General features: G+C 37.4%; 1 protein-coding gene across 3 annotated transcripts in view; it reads right to left on the bottom strand.

The window, feature by feature from the left end:
* LOC134543148 (fatty-acid amide hydrolase 2-A) overlaps window positions 1–12,679 on the bottom strand; it is a 74,474-nt gene that overhangs the window by 35,386 nt on the left and 26,409 nt on the right. The window lies entirely within an intron of this gene.

The raw sequence follows: 12,679 nt of genomic DNA, 5'->3' as shown, positions 1-12,679 counted from the left end.
GGACATAGCTGGAATAAGGGCACATACCAAAAATGATATTTTGACTAGATTAGCTTCAAAGTTAATTCAGGATTATACAAGTTTCATGGTCCGATAAGAAACATATTATATATTACTGTCGTACATGTTTTTTTAACTTTAAGAAATACATGGCTACAATAACAAAAAAAATATCATTTTAATTATTTTATACAACCAAATGCATCTCAGAGAGTTTTCATCCAAATGACATGAGTGAAGGCAAACATATAAAAGGGAACATGTTCATGTGTCCTTCCACAGGGTTCCCACAGAAATATGAAAGTCAATTTCCCTGACTTTCCCTGACCACTTCTTACAAAATTCCCTGATCATAATTAACATGCTTATACCAACACTTTATCTAATGTACACTTTTTTACAGCCTCCACCATCCCCATAGCTGCCCATCACGCTCCTGTTTAACAATATATATATATATACAGTAAACTCCCGGTATACCGCGCCCCGATAGATCGCGGAATCGGGTATATCGCGGGTCAAACCATGTCCCCCAATCAGAAATGAATAATAATAATAATAACACAGTAGAACCTCGTTAATTCGTGATGGTCGGGACCGAGATAATCACGGATTACCGAATTTCACGGACTAGCGATTAAAGCCCGGAAGGTCTTGTCAAGCTTCTCAGATACCGGCGTGCAGCTGGGTTAAGGCCAAGGTCATGTGACGTAACATCTACCGAGGCTTACTGCGCCATGGCAGCAGATAGATAAAAAATAGTAAACTCTCCATTATTCGTGTTAATTGGGACCCGCCGATGCCCGGCTAATTAAAATCCTGTAAAAAAAAAGTAATAAACCCGGATAATCCGTTCACGGTAAAGACCGTCTTCGAATTAGTCTCGGCTTAAAAAAATACGGCACTGCCTAGCCATTAGTTCACGGTCATTTATAACAGCCGAAGAAAGAAAGATAAGATCGTGCTGAACTTGCACACATAAATCTTCCCACTTCGTCCAGCCGAATGCCAGCCAGACACGTCACTCGCCAGGCGCCTGCCGTGCGTTGGCGGGTGGAAACAAACAAAGGGAGACGGGAAGCAGAAGTCAAGACATCCCCCTCAAGTTTAAAGAGTGAAAAATGTGACAGCTGAAAGGGGGACGACACAAAGGGTCGGTACAAACAGTGTTGCAGAGTTTGGCGGCCCATGCGAAGGCTTGCAGTGTTTGCCGGCTGCCGGCCCGCGTGACGTTAATTTTAAGCGCTGACAATTTTTACTTCTCTTTTTTTTTCTGCACTTTTAAATCGTCCCGGATTATCCGATTCCCGAATTAGCGCGTCACGGATTAACGAGTTTCTACTGTAATAATAAATGGAATAAATGATTGACAGCCGATTAAGATAATTTTGCGTTGTAACTCACAAACTAAGCATCGGGCAGAAAAAAGCCTAGGCGTAGAAAATGTCCGCAGTGAAATTCTAAACAAGATATCTCCGTACATTATTCCTCTATCTTGTAGTGTTTTCAAATTATGATCCAATCCAGACCAGTGTTATTTTCTGAAACATTAGTTCTTAACATTTTTTTTAACCCACAAATAAAGCATCGGACAGGGGACCCGATAAAGCCTACCGTCCAGCGACATTATCCAGCGTGACTCGGCTGGGGATTGATTTTGGATAGGTTTGGTTGACGGCAAGCGCTGGGAGGGGAGAGGCGAGCCGAGAATATGCGACCAAGACACCCGGGTAGAGCGGTAGACGGGAGGAGTGGAATATAAGCGCCAGTGATGAGAGGGGCGATTAAGCCGAAAGGGGGGAAGTCTGGTGACCTTGAGTAGTTCACTCATTTCCGTCTGCACACTTCTCGTGGTCACGTGTGTTGACAAGCGGAGACATATAAATGTTTTGTTACAACTTGAACCTACAGACGTAATATTATTCGTTGTATTATACACGTTCATCTTTTTACTTTGGTATAATGTTTTAACATTAAATAATAAAGTAAATCAGCTAGCGTAATTTTAATCTTTGCCGAGGAATTCCCAGTGGTCCAATACTTACGTGAACCATACTGTACCACTTTTGCCGTGAGGTAGTAAAAAAGCCCCGGATATGTTTATGTGTAGCGGCCTCCCGACCTTTAACCAGAGGCTGGGGAATATAACACTTGCCGATCCGAGCCACACACACTCAGCAACTCGACAAAGCGTTTGATGGAATAAGTAAAGACAACGTTTAACAGACTTTTTAATACGGCGCCACTGATTGCGCTAAAATTATTTTGGCGCAATTTTTGTATCCCACATGTGACCATTTATAATTTACTGTAAGCATGGATAACAAAGTTTAACCACTTTACACGATAGACGATTCTTTATTTTATATTGTACGAATGCTAGAATTGTTTTTCACGTATCTGCTGCATACTTCTGCAAAAGACACGCTATTTGTAAGTACGTAAATCTAGAATTTTTATTTTGTCAATCAAACTCGGTACTTTGCGATTCATATTCGGTTTGAAGTATTACTATGGCCTTTCTATTTAGAAGACTTTGACCACAAAATCGTGTGTAACCGCACACACTGCACTTACTTTGTTACGGACACTCAGACGAAGCAGATACTGTGGCTGACACCACGAGACTGGCAGCAGCTTGTGTGCCGCACGTGTGTATGGCGGCGTGTGGCGCGCTCGTAGGCCGTGCGACAAACTGTGCGCAGCATGCGGAAAAATAAAAAATAAAATTCAACATTTAATATTTATATTTACAATTTATTATTTTTATTTTTTCACCCGCGTTTAGTGAAAACTGCGGATGCAAAGTCCGCACAAAGGCGGGCCGTCTATACTGTGCGTGCTTGCCGACCTATTAGAACACAGGCGGTGTTTTATGCCTTTTGACCTTGGTCACATCGAAACATCGCGGTTATGCAACAACGCGGGTAAAAGTTATGTCCCCCGACAACCGCGTTAAATAGGGAGTGTACTGTATATTTTAATTTTTTATTATAAATTTTTGAACTCAAAAAAATTAGAAATGTTGGTATAAGCATTTTAAAAATTGAGATTATTGAACGAGAATACAAACTAAAAAATAACATTATCACGATAACAGTACCATAAAATTTAAATAAACATATGACAAGTATAATATTACCAAGTGATACAATTTACAAATCTTTCCCAGAACAAAAACCTATTTGAATTAAAAACAAAAATATTGCATTTGCCAATGGTTAACCATCATATGCTGCTTCAGTCCAGTATCTTTTTGTGTAACAAATTAATCTGTGCTGAAATGGTTTCTTCTTCATGCTGTTTTTCTAACCTTAAAATCTTTCTTCTTTCTTCTAGTTTATTTATTTCATTTTGGAGTTGCCGCTTTTGTATCGTTCCACCTTCTTCTTTCTTGTTTCGCTTTGCATTGTCTAGATGCTCACTATACCGTCTTCGAGAATTTCTGACATAAGACAACATCTTTTGTGCTAGCGGGACCTTGTGTAGGGTCTCGTAATATTTTATGCCATCATAAACTTTTCTTTGAGCTATGAGACTTTCTTCCTGTAGATTTTCAACCAACAAGCTTTTGTTGATCGAAAAACCACTCTCAACTGTTGCATTGCCATGTGAAAATATAAGGCACAATTTCACAACTTCCCACAGTTCTTGGTATTCAAGTAAAATTGAAGAATAAAATTCATCTAAGCACTGAGAAGACTACATTATTTTCTTCTAGGAATTCACAAAACTTTTTCTGAAGACCACACTGTGCTTCATCACAAATGCCAGAGTACTGAGTCATTGCTCTTTGTGCAACAGTTTCCGTTATTCTATTATGTGAATACAGAACATCTAAGAGGATATCAAATCTAATTTTTCCTTGCTCTGGCTGTTTATGAATAATTTTTGGGTCCAATGAGGACAACCCCTGAACTACTGGATATTTTAAGGGACTCCGTTCAAGTATCTTCTCTGTCATTCTTGTTAGTATTTTTTGGCAATCTTTCTTGAATTCAAGAACTTCGCGATCAGTTGAAACCACCTCTCTAAGAAGTTTCTTAGTCTGAAATCCCAGATCAATGTTTTTGAGTTCACGTAAATTCTCCGCACAGTGTAAATCAACAGCAAGAAGTTTCTTGACTGTAGCAGGCATCTTGTTTGACTTGACAAATCGTTGCATCAAAGTTTCAATCAAGTTTTTCAAGTCTGAGGACAAGTATGGAGCGAATGGACTTGCTGTTTGATATTTCTTCAGGAAAGGTTCACAGTCATTTGATAATGACTTGAAAAAAGAAAGTTTACACTTCATGAACTTGTCTTTAGATTGGTCTCTAACATTGAGTAATGTCTTGGTTTTTACAGCCTTTGTGTTTTCGATAAATTTCTTAACATCATAAAACAGAAGTAAAGCTCTTTCTAAACATGGAACATTCTCCAACCACCTAGTAGTACAGTACTTTCGAGGAAACTCTTTTCTTCCAGTGACAAAAGTGAAATCTGCACGCCTCGCAGGTGATTCATTAAAGATAAAATAGATATCGCGCAGAAAAGTAGGGACATCCCAACCAACAGAATTCAGTCCTGTTCTTATTGCACCATTTACAACATGGAGACCACAAACACCAGTGTTCACAAGAATCTTGCCATCTGGTTCCGATTCTTCTCTTATCTTCTCATCAAGTTTCTTAAGGAAACTCAAGTTTACGTTGGGCCCATCCATTGAAATACTCAAGATTTTGTTTAGTGACATAGGTTGAATGCCAGATGTAAAACTGTGGAGAAGGTTTTCTGCTGAGGCATGTCCTAGGAATACACTATTATAGTACTGTGTACAAACCTTATTTCGATTGACATCAAAATATCTTACGAACAAGTCCATTTGTCCTCTCTGAACTATTTTATTTATAGATTCATCAAAGGAAACAACATAATCTTTGCATTCACTTAAACGTTCCTTCAACAGCTGATCAAAATATGGTGCAAGTCCATGATTAATAACATAAGAACATTTAGTTTCACCCATTGAGAATTTTGAGGCAATCCCACTGTCTGGGAACATTGAACGAAATATTTCACCTAAATCTGCGGTTGAATGCAATGACATATTTTGGGTATTCACAACTTTCAAAGCCCATAAAACCTCGGCTCTTAAAACATCATCTTTCAAGCAGAACGAGTCTACTGACACCGAACAAGCAGGTATGGATACAGTTTTAATTTCAAATATAGAAGACTGAGGGTCACTACTGTCCAACTTAGTACACTCTTCTGAAATGTCTGTAGTTTTACTTCCAACACTTGTATCTGTGTTCGCTACATTTGAGGAGGATGATATATTCACTTCACGACTACAAAAAAAGGTCTTCACTGATGTCTGGGAATTCACACATTTTGTTAAGTTTGTGTGCTTCTTTCCTTTAGCATGTGAGATCACAGCTTGACGACTCATGTTACCCAATTCAAAGGACTTCTTACAAGCTCTGCAGTAAGCATGAAAAATATCTGGACCTTTACATAACCATCCCACAAACTCAGGACTCTGCTTAGAGTCAAGCCATAGTTCATTAAAGACTGTTCTTTTTGAGGTCATGTTACACTATTTATAAAAGCTCACTGGATACTGAAAAAAATGGAAAAGAAACAATTAGTAACCCTGAAGTAAATAAGATAAAGTTTTTACACATTATCTTCAGTCAACCTGGAAAAAAAGTTATTAAACACAACACACATACACAAAATTGCTGCCCATTAAGAATGCCATTAATTATAAATTATATTCCAAGATAAAAAAAAAGAAGAAAGAGAATAGAAAAACTAAAAGCTGAACAAAGAAAGAAGCCTCCACAGCATAAAAGAAGTGAAAGCTGTGGAGGGGCAGTTTAACGTCATACCCAGGACATATTCACTGACTTTCTGCTATCTCAGCACAATTTTCCCTGACTCACCGGGTTCCAAAACATATTTCCCTGACTTTCCCTGACCAATTTTATTTTCACTGACTTTCAATGACTTTCCCTGACTTTCCAGGTCTGTGGGAACCCTGTTCCAGCTATATACTTAACTAGCTGCCCGACCCGGCTTCGCACGGCTATACTAATGGAAAAAAATTAAGCCACATCTCCCATTTACAGTAATGGTAAATTAAAAAAAATTCAGTGAAAATTTATTACAATGCTGTATAATGTACCGGAGAGAAAATGAATAGCACCGATGGTTTCCCGACTCGTGCACGCATCGTACAACTGATGTACCCGTACTTCGCTAAGGCAGTCTACAGGCAGATCACTCTTGCGCCGCTCATTATACATGCCCCTCCTTTTGGGTACGCCACTGCCGCGCGATGCCCGTTGCCATGGAGATGCAGAAGGCATGAATAATGCAAAATACTGTTCTCATGCAAAGTACCCACAGTTGCCTGGTTTTAACCACCCATGGAATCTAATTTTCGGAAAATGTCATCCTGCGTAACATAAGGAACATTACTGTGAAGTTTCAAGTCTGTAAAATATATATACTTGAAAAAAAAGGGCAATAAAAAAAACAAAATAAACACAGATAGAGGAAAAAAAAACAATATTTTAGGTTTGCGATTTAAAGTGATAAAAAGTATTTAAATACGAATTGAACTCTTATGAGAGTACTGATTGCTTCGTTGTTAATATCACACGGGTGTTTTTACTTGTATGGGAAAATTAAGAATGATAAGGCATCTAGTGCGTGGCAACAATGTTAATAGGCAATAGCGCCTGCGGCATTAACACACACTTTGTACGTGTACTGCATGTTGTACCTAAACCCCTCCAACGCATTTGATTCTAAATTGGACTTTTAGTAAGGATCCCTAATGTTATTGATAATATAATATAATATAGCCTATAGCCTTCCTCTATAAATGTACTATCCAACATTGAAAGAATTTTTCAAATCGGACCAGTGGTTCCTGAGATTAGCGCGTTCAAACAAACAAACTCTTCAGCTTTATAATATTAGTATAGATTAATTACAATACTTTTTTTATTTCATCACTAATTTTTTTTGCCAAAGTACAAAAGCAGATAAAATGTTATTAATACGAGGGGGGGAACCCAAAAAGATTGGATTTTTGTCATATAACATTTATTTATTACTTTTTTTTACACAATTTCTTCAGTGACCTTCAAAGTACTCTCCATTAGATGTGATACACTTGTCAAGTCCTTTTTTCCCACTGTTTAAGGCACCTCTGGAACTCTTTAACTTTCATATCCTCCAATGCCCTTAGCGAAGCTGTTTTTATCACCTCCAGATCATCAAAACGCTTCCCTTTTAGATTTTTCTCTATTCTCTAGAACAAGAAGATGTCACATGGGGCTAGATCCGGTGAATACGGAGGGTGGGGAACGACAGACCACCCGTGAGAGGCCAAATAGCATTTCACTTGTAAGGCCGCGTGTGCGGGGGCGTTGTCGTGATGAAGGAACCAGTTACCTGATCACCAAAGTTCTGGGTGTTTCCTCCGAACATCCTCTCGCAAATGTCCTGAGACTTCCAAATAAAAGTGCTGGTTAACAGTCTGGCCAAGGGGAACAAAATCCTGTTGCACAATTTTACAAACATCAAAAAAGACAACGATCTTCTTAACATTCAACCTCACTTGTATTGGCTTTTTTGGTCTGGGGGAGTTGGGAGTCTTCCACTGGCTTGATGCTTGCTTGGTTTCTGGGTCATACCAGTAACCCCAAATCTCATCACCTGTAATGACTTTGGTCAAAAAGTTTAGATCACTTTCAATCTCTTTTTTCAAGTCCTTGCTCAAATTCAATCAAAAGTTTTTTTTTGATCCTGTTTGAGAAAGCAAGGAACACATTTAGCAGTAACACGTATCATATGAAAATCTTCAGTCAAAATCCACTGGCACGAGCTCCAACTCACTCCTGTCTCTTCTGAAATTTCGTTGATCGTGAAATGACTATCCTCGTTGATTTTTTAGCAATTTTTTCAATGTTTTCATTGTTTTGAGATGTTTAAGGGCGCCCAAAACGAGCAGTGCTCTTCAACACTCATCTCATTACGTTCAAAGTGCCCAAACCACTCAAAAACTTGTGTGTGACTCATAGCATCCTCCTTGAAAGCCTGTTGAAGCATTTGGTAAGTTTCTGTTGACGATTTTACAAGCAGGAAACAAAATTTCAAACAAACTTTTTGTTATTTTAAATCTTCCCTAACGACTTAGCAGGCGGAAAACGAGAACAGTAAGAGAAAAACAATACTACGATCAAATGTTAACCTACAAACTGACGCCGTCTGGGCAGCTGTTTAGTGACGGTATCTACTAACCCCATCTAGCGGAAGAACTTTCTACCAAGTCTACGAATGGCAGCATGCTCTCAGTCCGGGTTTTTTTTTTTGGGTCCCTATAGTAAGTGATACAAATTGACACAATTCTAAGTAGTTTTTTTTAGCTCTGACAATGAAGTGTGACATTTGCAGACAAACTCATCAACATCTGGGAAAAGTATGAATAGAGCAAGTTATTTATTGAAGCACTAATTCAGGATGGAGCAAGAAACAATTATGGCGAGTCAATCGTCAAATTAAGAGTGAGCATTGTCACAGCTCGTTGTAAAGTTGCCTGACAGAGTCCACATGCAGCAACACTCATTAAGCCCCTGCCTACCTGGACACACATACGCTGTGCAGAGGTTCAGAAAAACCCACGCGACTTGGGACACTGCTCATGATATCCAAGAGGTGTCTGTTTAAGAAAAGCATTAAAAGATGTGTTCAGGACAGACGTGTATTTCTGAATTTTGTTTTTAAACTATATTTTTAGAAGAGTGAAAATGCTAAAACTTGTGTTTTCAGAACGGGCATAAAACACTCAGTATAGATTTATGAAAGCATTCAAGCCTTTATCTTTATTTCCCCGCCATATTATGCTATGGTTACTGCTCGAACATCATCATAGTTGCCCTAGACACGACAAGAAGACTCACACTAGTTCAGAGCATTGCACTTGGAGGCAATCACACGCTAGAAGCACCAGCGAGCGTCGCTCTTATCACCTCATCAACACAAATAAATACACCTCAGTCTAGGCAAGCCCTCATGAATTCAAGAACCACCACCAGACTCATCGAAACTTCACACATGCACTGCCAACCAACTCACAAACCTACGAGGCAGTGACAACACAGTGTAGTGAGTTATGGTCACAGTTTCACTTGCCGGCCTCAGCTGAGCAGTCCATTCCCCTAACTGGTACAAGGGTAGAACGGAGGAGAAGTGGGGGGATAATGTAAGTGAGGGCTTGTAGTTCACATACTTCCCGGCTGCACAGCCATAATACATCTTAACCTTGTTGGGCTTTGAATCATGTGAATTGTGAATTCTGAAGATTGTATTTAACATCATGTGACAATTGTAAAATAATATCACCACCTATTCAACACAAACTGTCAATTTCCATTATATGTTGACAGTTCAACTAAAAAGTGAGGATAATCAGAAACTAAATAGCTCACTACCCCAGTGAAAAGAAATTTTCCGGTTTCCACTGAACTGAAGAATATGTCAAATGTTCAAAATTTGCTGGATGGATAAAATTTTTTTTAAAAATATTGAAAAATGGCTTTGGATCTCTAAAATGGGAATGGTCAATTTTGGATTAATAATCTGGCAGTAATTAAGATACTAGTGATGGTTCGAATCCCATTTTTCTCGAATCCGAATCTCGAATCCGAATCCCAAACAGTACCTCGAATCCACCCCTCGAATCCGAATCCAGTTCTCAAAGGTTAATTATAAAATAATTTATAAGTTAAGAGAAAAAATTAAACATTATGCAGAATTATTTAACCCTTTAAATTTTTATTTAAAAAAACAAGGATTTGACACAGTCTGGATCAAGACGATTCCGTTTTTGGTCACATATGTTTCCTGCAGTGCTGAACAAACGTTCAGAGAACACTGTCGCAGGTGGTGAACACAAATATTTTTTGGACAGTTTATGTAGCCTGGGTGAACATGCAGACTGAGTTTTCCAGTATTCGAGAATGTTTATTTCTGGGTTAACTGTAGGATCACGTAAGTTTTTGGTCACTTCATCAATTACTGTGGAATCCGACTTGGTGGATTTAAGGCATTCAGGCATTATCTGTGAGTACAGTGATTCATGTATCCACGTAAATCGGAAAACGAAATTCAACATCAGACGGAACAATATTTTGTAGTTACCAACTTGACATTTGTTTAAAGTCCCAAATGAAGGTAAATGCATTCCTGAAATATTTAATGGAAACTAAAAGGAGCCATCTTGGCTTCAATGGTTTTAGGCCATAAGAAATATTGTTGGCGTCTTTTAAAATTAAGCCTCACTAAAGCATAATGATTAATATGCCCGAAGTTAAAAGTGACGGGGTGTTTTCTCTGGTTTACCCATTAAAATTTTTTATATTAATATTAGTTATTTTTTATGTTGCTCAAAATGATTGGCTAACAAATTCATTGGTTGGCCATCATGGAATTCTCAGATAATACATATTTTAACGTTGGTAGTCTACACAAACCAAACTTGGTCCTAAAAAAATTCATAAATAGAACGTATCAGAATATTTAAAATTGAATTGCGATTAAAATAATAATTGTATAATGTATTAATTTTTGTCATTCATTATTTCATTGTTATTACTACATGTGCGACCGTAACTTGTGATGAAAGTCGGCATTATTGTTGTATTACTAAGTAACAGATCTCTCGGTAAAGTTATTTAAAAAAAAAAAAAACAAGATTCATATTTAGTCTAGATCCTAAATGTGCTTTATTTTATTTTTTAGCATATTCTGAGAATACATATGTGATTTATGCCTTATTTAATGCCAATGTAGCGACAATGCATCCATGTTCATGAATACCAGCATACTTTTCACTCAAGCTAACCATCAGACTCTAACTAACAATATACATGAAACGCTTCGCAACTTAAAAATATGGTTCGAAGCAAACAAATTAACATTAAATCTAGAAAAAACAGCATTTCTTAAATTTAACACAAGCTACGTGCAGAATAATGACTTGCAAGTTAATTACGGAGCTACAGTCATAAAGGGATGCATGAATACCAAATTCTTAGGTCTTCATTTAGATAGTTGTTTGAATGGGAACACACACATACACAACATTATACCTAAACTAAATGCAGCCTGCTTTTCATTACGTACTTTGGCTCATTATATGAACCTAGAGTCACTTAAGCAAGTATACTATGCATACTTTCATTCAATAATGTCATTTGGTATAATTTTCTGGGCACAATCTTCCCATAGCAAGCACATTTTCATTATACAGAAGAGAGTCATCAGAATTATGACGGGAGCAAAAAAACTGGACTCTTGCAGACCATTATTCAAAAAACTTAACATTCTTACTTTTCCTTCACAATATATATATTCTACAATTAAATTTGTAGTAAAGAATTTTGACTACTTTTTAAAAAGCTCAGATGTGCACACATACAATACCAGAAATAGAAATGACCTCCACTTGCCACTTAACAGACTCAAGCTAAGTCAGAAGGGTGCAATTTTCTCAGGCATAAAACTATTTAATAAGTTACCTGAGAGTCTGAAAGAGCTAAGCAAACAAAATAATAAAAAATTCCAGAAGAACCTTAAAATATTTCTTTTATCTCAGACATTCTATACAGTGGATGAATTTCTCACATACTAACTGTTTGACATTTTATTCTACTTCTTGTAATACAATAATTTTTATCTCAGATTTAATATTTAGTATTGTATAATATAATAAGAAGATCCACTATTAAAAAATTAATAAATCTGTCAAATATAATAAAGTCTCAAGCTAAATGTATATGTGAAATGGTGTCTAAATATGTAATCAAATACTATACATACTTTTGTTATTCTTTTGTACATAGATTACTGTATTTATGTATTGCTGTGGGTTTATGTGTAAGCGCTGATCTTAGATATGTTATTTTTTAATGTATATAAAACTGACATGTTCCATATCCCAGAACTCCAGCAGTTTGTAAGGGGTCTACGGAATGAAATGAATAAATAAATAAATAAATAAATAAATAAATATAAAGTAAGTTTCCCAAATCAGTACATGCTTCATAATTTTTTTTTTATATAATAACGAATTAAAAGTACAATACAGTAGAACCTTGTTAATCCGTGATGCGCTAATTCGAGAATCGGATAATCCGGGACGATTTAAAAGAGAAGAAAAAAAAGAGAAGTAAAAATTGTCAGCGCTTAAAATTAACGTCATGCGGGCCGGCGGCCGGCAAACACTACAAGCCATTGCTTGGGCCGCCAAACTCTGCAACGCTGTTTGTTTGTACCGACCCTTTGTGTCGCCCCCCTTTCAGCTGTCACATTTGTCACTCTTTAAACTTGAGGGGGATGTCCTGACGTCTGCTTCCCGTCTCCCTTTGTTTGTTTCCACCAGTGTTGCCAGGCGTAGCACACAAAATTCGGGTACACTTACCTCAAAATTCGAGTACTTACGGGTACGAGAATTTCTTATTTCGGGTATCATTCCGGTACACACACAAAAAAGGATTAAAACATAAATAGCTATCTTCTTAAACAAAAAATTGTCATATATGACACAATCTCATAGCAAAAACTTTTATAGTTTCAAGGCCCGTGTGAAGAATATTAAAATGTGTGGTTTTGGCAGAAC

This window comes from Bacillus rossius (assembly GCF_032445375.1).
Source record: "Bacillus rossius redtenbacheri isolate Brsri chromosome 9 unlocalized genomic scaffold, Brsri_v3 Brsri_v3_scf9_2, whole genome shotgun sequence".
NCBI classification, from domain to species: Eukaryota; Metazoa; Arthropoda; class Insecta; order Phasmatodea; family Bacillidae; genus Bacillus; species Bacillus rossius.
The sequence above is the reverse complement of the archived record's forward strand: the minus strand, read 5'-3'. Positions and strand labels throughout refer to the sequence as shown.